Raw genomic sequence first — 9,003 nt, 5'->3', positions numbered from 1 at the left:
AACGCCCTACTCTGCCTATGGAGTAGCTGTTCTCTCACCACTTTACTTTCTTAGTAAACTTGCTTTTTCTTTGCACTGCAGACTTGCGTTGAGTTATTTCTTGCATGAGATCCAAGAATCCTCTCTTGGGGTCTGGATCGGGACCCCTTTCTGGTAACAATGGGTGCCACCACACTCCAGACTGGTGACAGCAAGACCCTGTCTCTGAAAAGTTTAAAAATAAAAATAGTAAAAATAAAATATGAAGGGGAATGAAATTCAGTCTGAAGTTTGGACCATTGCTAAATTCAGAGAAAACAGCAGAATGTCAGTGCCTATAGTAATAGAATAGCAAGGTCAAGCCTTTATCCTGGCTCAGAGGGGAAGAGAACCTCCTCTTGCACCCATTCATTCAACAGCTATACTTAAGAGCAAGGTTTCCTGGAAATGGCCTATGCACAGGCACTGAAAATCCCAGCCAAAGACACTTCATGACTTGCAAATCTTGGCAGAGTCTTCGGGAACATGCCCAAGTGATTCCTGGAACAGAGGCAGAGATGACGTAGAAGGTATCACCTTAGGAGTCCGATACTTGTTTGAATGTTGGCTCCATCACTCGTTAAACAGGTTTCTTAGTCTCAATGAAGCAGTTTCCTCATCCACACACTAGTATAATCTCTGTGTCTCAGAAATGTTAGGGAAATTAAACAAAACCAGGTTCATAAATCAGATAAATCATCTGTTATATCCAACCATAACAGATGTTCAATAAACGGGAATTCACACACACACACACACACACACACATATTAATGGGAATTCCCTTTCCTGCAATATTTTAACTGTTCTGATTTTATAATCATTTATTCTCCAGTTGCTTTGGTCAAAGATTTTTACATAAAAAATTTTAAAACATCTATTCATTAGCACTAGCTAGAAAATTCTGCTAGTACATAATTTATTATTGCATCATTAAATCTAAGAAGTTGTGCTCATTATTAATTAGCTATTTCCTGAGTTCATTCCTTCTGATGTGGAAGGACACTATATCCCCCACTTTGCAAATAAATTCCAATTCAATAAGCTTATCTTAGGTTAAAAAAAAGAGGGGAAGAATCAATATTTCTTTATGATCTATGTGCCTAGGTGACTAATTGCATGCATGGGATCCAGACTCCACCACTTAACTAGCTGTGTAATCTTGGGAAGGTAGCATAAATTTTTGGTGCCTAAGTTTTTAATCTATAAAATGATGCTGATTATACCTACCTCATAGTATGGTGAAGACAACTGAGTGAGTTGATTGGAACAATGCTTGGCACATAATGAATACTCAATACTTATTAGCTATTATTATTTCCCCATGTTATACATAGCTTGATCCTCACAGCAACCCTTCAAGGGCTGTGTTTCTCTCTAATGTCCCCTGAATGAGAAAACCGAGCTTGGCAAACCTGCCCCAGAACCCATAGCCAGCTCCCAGCAGCCTCACATCCTGCCCAGGGTCTTAGGAGCCCAAAGCCCTGAACTTTCCTCCACAGCTTGACACTTTCCAGGAGGCTGGAACTAGTTCTCTTGAACTAGTAAAAGTAAAGTAATTTACTTTAAAACTCATATTTTACCACCCTAGAGAAGGCAATTAATATATTAATTTTTTCCATTTAAAATTTTCATTTACTTATTGATATATAAACACACATAGATAGATGATAACCAGATAGATAGATAAGAGATACAGATAGAGAGAGAGATTTTCAAAACAGAGTCTTGCTCTGTGACCCAGGCTGGAGTGCAGTGGAATGATCATGGTTCACTGTACCTTTGAATTCCTGGGCTCCAGTGATCCTCCTGCCTTGGCCTCCCAAAGTTGCTAGGATTACAGGCATGAGCCACTATACCTGGTCTTTAATACAGAAATATGTTAATTGAGAATTCACATGCCATCTAAGTGAAAGTGACAGTTCAGCATATATAACATGTAGATTTTGCCAGGTGCAGTGGCTCATGCCTGTAATCCCAGCACTTCGGGAGGCCAAGGCAGGTGGATCACGAGGTCAGGCGTTCGAGACCAGCCTGGCCAACATAGTGAAACCCCGTCTCTACTAAAAAAAAAAAAAAAAAAAAAGCCGGCCATGGTGGCAGGAGCCTGTAATCCCAGCTACTTGGGAGGCTGAGGCAGGAGAATCGCTTGAATCTGGGAGGCGGAGGTTGCAGTGAGCCGAGATTGCGCCACTGCATTCCAGGCTGGGCATCAGTGTGAGCCTCTGTCTCAAAAAAAAAAAAAAAAAGTAGATTTTTTTTGTTGTCTCACTTCTGAATTTTTTAAGTTAACTATTACATTATATATATGTGATTACATATATGTATTTGACCTCCTCAGGCACAGGTGACACATAAATATATTAACTGAGAATTTACATGCCATCCAAGTGAAAGTGACAGTTCAGCATATGTAATAAATATACATATTTTTTAGTTAACAAATATACATATATTTCTTAACTTCAAAAACTCAAGGACTGATGGAAAAAAATGACAAGGATTACAGAGAACAAACCAAAAGTGAATTTAAAAGAAGGATTTCTTAGAGGCCACCATCTGAATTCAAATGTATCTGCCAATAGGGGCAGGAGCAGGAGAGGATGAAGTCACAGTAGGGTTGCAAAATGCTGCCAATCCACTTAGAGTTGTTTACTGACCTCTTCCCCACTTGCTTCCTCCCAGTCTTTGGAGAACATAACTGAGAGTTCTAAATTCTAATTTTCTTCTCATAGACACTCCCATGGGAAATCATGATGTAATTGACGAATGTCCCTGTTGCCAACTTTAGCCATTTAATATCACAGAAATCTGCTAAGGAAATGTTTGTGCTATTTCCCATCCAGCCTGGCAAAGGGCAGTCCCCTTTGACATATTGAGAAAAGTTGCCAGAGACATTTTCTGGTAAACTGACACAGTTCCTGGGGCTTAGAAGAAGAAACAGGTCCCTCTAACAGGCCAAGACAGACACCAAGAAAGGGAGCCAGAGAACAAAACAAGCAGATTTTGTCTTTTTTAATTGAACTTTTTCTTTGACATTATTATAGATTTATATGGAGTTGTAAAAAATACTACAAAGAGATTTCCTATATCCTTTGCACAGCTTCCCCAATGGTAACGTTTTGCAGAATGATAGTATAATATCACAACCAGAATACTGACAATGAACAGTCAGGACACAGAACAGCTCCATCACCACAAGGATCCCTAATGGTGGTCCTTTATAGCATCATCTACTTCCCTCCCACCTTCTCCCTCTCCTTAACCCCTAGCAATTGTAGGTAAGAAAATATAATTTCTTTTCCTTCCCTTTATAGGTTCATAGTTGAGACACTCTCCTAAAAATAAAAATCAGATTAACAGAAGAAAAACAGGCCGGGTGCGGTGGCTCACACCTGTAATCCCAGCAGGTTGGGAGGCCAGAGGCAGGCAGATTGCTTGAGGCCAGGAGTTCCAGACCAGGCTGGCCAACATGGCAAAGCCCCATCTTTACTAAAAATACAAAACTTAGTTGGGCGTGGTGGTGTGCACCTGTAGTCCCAGCTCCCAGGGGGGCTGAGAATCACCTGAGCCTGGGAGGTCAAGACTGCAGTGAGTTGAAATCGTGCCACTGCACTCTAGCCTGATCAATCGGAGTGAGACCTTGTCCCAAAAAAGAAAAAAAAAAAAAGAACAGAAGGTGGGGTGCGGTGGCTCATGCCTGTAATCCCAGCACTTTGGAAAGCTGAGGTGGGTGGATTACCTGAGGTCAGGAGTTCAAGACCAGTCTGGTCAACATGGTGAAACCCCATCTCTACTAAAAATACAAAAATTAGCCAGGCATGGTGGCGCATGACTGTAATCCCAGCTACTCAGGAGGCTGAGGTGAGAGAATCACTCGAACTCAGGAGGCAGAGGTTGCAGTGAGCTGAGATCACGCCATTTGCACTCCAGCCTGAGTAACAAGAGTGAAACTCCATCTCAAAAGAAAAGAACAAAACAAAAAAACAAAAAAACAGAAAAGCAGAAGTTCAATGTGTGCTGTATCTACCCATCATGAGGGAAAGGCCTCTGTTCAAAAGGATTTCTCTCTCTGGGCCGGGTGTTGTGGCTCACACCTATAATCTCAGCACTTTGGGAGACCGAGGTAGGTGGATCAAATGAAGTCAGGAGTTTGAGACCAGCCTGGGCAACATGGTAAAACCCCGCCTCTACTAAAAATACAAAAATTAGCCAGGTGTAGTGATGGGCACCTGTAGTCCCAGCTACTTGGGAGGCTGAGGCAGGATAATCGCTTGAACCCAGGAGGCGGAGGTTGCCGTGAGCCAAGATCACACGGCTGTACTCCAACCTGGGGAACAAGAGTGAAACTCTGTCTCGAAAAAAAAAAAGCATTTCTCTCTCAAGGCAGTGGCTTAAGGACCTTGCTTAAGTAGCATTTTAACAAACAACCATAAATCCTACCTAGTGACAAGACAAGGGAGAGAGAAGTTCTAGTCAGTTATTTATTTATTTTATCTATTTATGACAGGGTTTCTCTCTGTTGCCCAGGTTGGAGGCATTGGTGCCATCATAGCTCACTGCAGCCTCAACCTCCTGGCCTCAAGCAATCCTCCCACCTCAGCCTCCAGAGTAGCTAGGACTACAGGTATGTGCCACCACACCCTGCTAATTTTTTTTTTTTTTTTTTTTTTTTTTTTTGTAGAGACGAGGTCCCGCTCTGTTGTCCATGCTGGAGTTCTGGGGTTTTAAAAGGTGGGAAAATGTGGGAAGACAGTAAAATCTGTTCCCAGATTCCTCTGGTGTCTGCTGGTCCCTCCTCTGTGCCAATACGTAAGTGCTGTCTCCAGTAAGGAAGGATATATGTCTCACCATCAGGCAAACAGAGGCTGAGGCAGAGTGTTCTCTGGCACTTTCAATGCCTTTAATGTAACAATCCTCAATATTTGGGAGAGAAATATTTTGGTTTCCTTCACAATCATTAGTCTGTCCATTTCTATAATTTTATCAGCACAGGATGTTACATGAATGGAATCATACAATATATAACCTTTTAGAATTTAATTTTCTGGTGATAAATCCAGGTGGCTTTGTGTACAATAGTTCTCTTTCTATTGCTAAGTAGAATTCCATAGTATGAATGTATTAACTTGAAACAAACCAGATGACCTCCAAAGGTTAAATGATGACCATTGGCGTTCACCTGGGTTGTTTCAAGTTTTTAGCTATTTACTAATAAAACTGCTGTAAATATGTATGTACAGATTTTTGTACATAAGTCTTCATTTCTAGGATCAATACCCAGGAGTCCAATTACTGAGTTGTAAGGTAGTTGCATATTTAGTTTTTTAGAAAACTGACAAACTATTTTCTAAAGTGGCTATAACATTTTAAATTTCACCAACAATGAATGAGTGGATCCAGTTTGTCCCCATCATTGTCAACATTTGTTGTTGTCAATATTAATTTTAGCCATTCTGATTGTGATTTTAATTGGCATTTCACTAATAGTTAAGGCTGTTGAGCATCTTTTCTTGTGCTTATTTTCCACCTGTACATCTTTTTTGGTAAAATGTCTCCTCATGTCTTTTGCCCATGTTCTTTCTTTTTTTTTTTTTTTTTTTTTGAGACAGAGTCTTGCTCTGTTGTTCAGGCGGAAGTGCTGTGGTATGATCATGGCTCACTGCAGCCTTGACCTCCTGGGCTCAAGAAGCATATCCTTCCTGAGTAGCTAGGACTACAGGTGTGCACCACCATGCCTGGCTAATTTTTTTATTTTTGTAGGGACAGGGTCTTACTTTGTTGCCCAAGCTACTCTTAAACTCCTGGCCTCAAGCAATCCTCCTGCCTTAGCCTCCCAAAGTGCTAGGATTATAGGCATAAGCCATTGTGCCCAGTTCCATGTTTTCAGTGAATTGTTCTTTCTGAGTATTGAGTTTTCAGAGTTGTTTTTATAGTCTGGATGCTAGTCCTTCGTAGAATATTTTCTCCCACTCTGAGCTTGTCTTTTTATCTTCTTAATGTCATTGGCAGAACAACAGTTTTAATTTAGATGAAGTCCAATTTATCAATTTTCCTCCCAAAAATGTGCTTTTAGTATCAAATCTAAGAATTCCTTGCCTAGCCCTAGATTCTGAAGATTTTCTCTTATTTTTTTCTAAAAGTATTACAGTTTTACATTTTATATTTAAGTCTGTGATCCATTTTGAGTTTATTTTTATATAAGGTATAAGAATTAGAGCCTGGGCCAGGAGCAGTGACCCATGCCTGTAATACCAGCACTTTGGGAGGCCAAGGTGGGTGGATCACCTGAGGTTGGGAGTTCAAGACCAGCCTGACCAACATGGAGAAACCTCATCTCTACGAAAAATACAAAACTAGCCGGGCAAGGTGGCACATGCCTATAATCCCAGCTACTCAGGAGGCCGAGGCAGGAGAATCACTTGAACCCGGGAGGCAGAGGTTGCAGTGAGCCAAGATTGCACCATTGCCCTCCAGCCTGGGCAACAAGAGTGAAACTCCATCTCAAAAAAAAAAAAAAAAAAAAAAAAGAGAATTAGAGCCTAGGCAACATAGTGAGACCTCGTCACTAGAAAAAAATTTTTTTTAATTAGCCAGGATTAGCCAGGCATTGTGGCACACACCTATAGTTCCAGCTACTTGGGAGGCTGGGATGGGAGGATCTCTTGAACCCAGGAGTATGAAGCTGCAGTGAGCTATGATGGTGCTATTGCACTCTGGCCTGGGCAGCAGACCAAGATGTCTCAAAAAAAAAGAATTAGGTCATTACATCATGGTAGTTTTTTTGGCCAATGCACGTCCACTTGCTCTAGCACCCTTTGTTGAAAAGGCTACCTATCCTCCATTGAGTTGCTTTTGTATCTTTGTCAAAAATCAGTTGGCTCATGCCTGTGATCCCAGAACTTTAGGAGGCCAAAGCAGGAGGATCTCTTGAGCCCAGTAGTTTAAGGCCAGCCTGGGCAACATAGTGAGACCCTATCTATTTTATTTTATTTTTTTTATTGAGACAGAGTTTTGCTCTTGTTGCCCAGGCTGAGTGCAATGGTGCAATCTCAGCTCACTGCAATCTCTGCCTCCTGGGTTCAAGCAATTCCCCTGCCTCGACCTCCCAAGTAGCTGGAATTACAGGCTCCCGCCACCACCCCCAGCTAATTTTTGTATTTTTAGTGGAGAAAGGGTTTCACCATTTGATCAGGCTTGTCTTGAACTCCTGACCTCAGGTCATCCACCCACCTCGGCCTCCCAAAGTACTGGAATTACAGGTGTGAGCCACCATACCCAGCCACAAGACCCTATCTCTATTAAAAATAATTTTTTTAATTGGTTTGGCATATTAACATTGGTCTATTTTTGAGTTCTTTGTTCTGTTCCATTAATCTATTTTCTATCCCTCTGCTAATACCACACAGTTGTGATTACTATAGCTATTTAAGTCTTGAAATAGGGTAGACTGATTTCTCCTACTTTATTCTCCTTTTGCAAAAATGTTTTACCTATTCTAGTTCTTTTGCCTTTTCTGATAAATTTTTAAACAAACTTGTCTGTAACTACAAGGAATTGTTGGAATTTTTACAGGAATTGCATTAAACCTACATATCAATTTGGGAAGAATTATCATTTTTGTTATGTTGAGTCTTTCAATCCATGAATGCTGTATGCCTCTCCATTTATTTAGATCTGCTTTGATTTCTTTCTTTCTTTCTTTTTTTTTTTTTTTTTTTTTTTTTTTTTTTTTGAGACGGAGTCTCGCTCTGTCGCCCAGGCTGGAGTGCAGTGGCGCGATCTCCACTCACTGCAAGCTCCGCCTCCTGGGTTCACGCCATTCTCCTGCCTCAGCCTCCTGAGTAGCTGGGACTACAGGTGCCCGCCACCGCGCCCGGCTAATTTTTTTTTTTTTTTTTTTTTTGTATTTTTAGTAGAGACGGGGTTTCACCGTGTTAGCCAGGATGGTCTTGATTTCCTGACCTCGTGATCTGCCCGTCTTGGCCTCCGACAGTGCTGGGATGATAGGCTTGAGCCACCGCGCCCGGCCGCTGATTTCTTTCTTTAGCATGGTGTGGTTTTCAGCATACAAGTCTTGTACATGTTTTGTTAGATTTACAGTTTGGTTTTTTTATTTTTATTTTTTTCTGGGTTGTTTGTTTGAGACAGACTCTTACTCCATCACCCATGCTGGAGTGCAGTGGCACAATCTCAGTTCACTGCAACCCCTGCCTCCCGGGTTCAAGTGATTCTCCTGCCTCAGCCTCCCGAGTAGCTGGAATTACAGGCATGAGCCACCACGCCTGGCTAATTTTTGTTTTTTCAGTAGAGACAGGGTTTTTGCCTTTTGGCCAGGCTGGTCTTGAACTCCTGACCTCAAGTGATCCTCCCACCTTGGCCTCCCAAAGTGCTGGGATTACAGGTATGAGACACTGCGCCCAGTCTTTTCTGCTTTTAGTGACTATAAATGGTATTATCTGCCGGGCACAGTGGCTCACGCCTGTAATCTCAGCACTTTGGGATGCCAAGGCGTGTGGATCACGAGGTCAGGAGTTTGAGACCAGCCTGGTCAACATGGTGAAACCCCATATCTACTAAAAATACAAAAATTAGCCGGGCATGGTGGCACATGACTGTAATCCCAGCTACTCAGGAGGCTGAGGTGAGAGAATCACTTGAACCCAGGAGGCAGAGGTTGCAGTGAGCCAAGATCATGCCACTACACTCCAGCCTGGGCGACAGAGCGAGACTCCGTTAAAAAATTTTTTTTTAATTTTAAAAATTGGTATTGTTGCCCAGGCTGGAGTGCAAGGGCATGATCACAGCTCACTGCAGCCTCAACCATGTGGGCTCAAACAATCCTCCCATCTCAGCCTCCTCCTCCACTCCTGCCTAGTAGCTGGGTCTACAGGAGTGTGCCACCTCACCCGGCTAATTTTTGTATTAAACTCCTGCGCTCATGGCTGCCTACCTCGGCCTCCAAAAGTGCTGAGATTTCCATGC

The sequence above is a fragment of the Macaca nemestrina genome, chromosome 3, assembly GCF_043159975.1.
Source record: "Macaca nemestrina isolate mMacNem1 chromosome 3, mMacNem.hap1, whole genome shotgun sequence".
In the NCBI taxonomy this organism is placed as follows: Eukaryota; Metazoa; Chordata; class Mammalia; order Primates; family Cercopithecidae; genus Macaca; species Macaca nemestrina.
Note: the sequence above shows the minus strand (reverse complement) of the source record.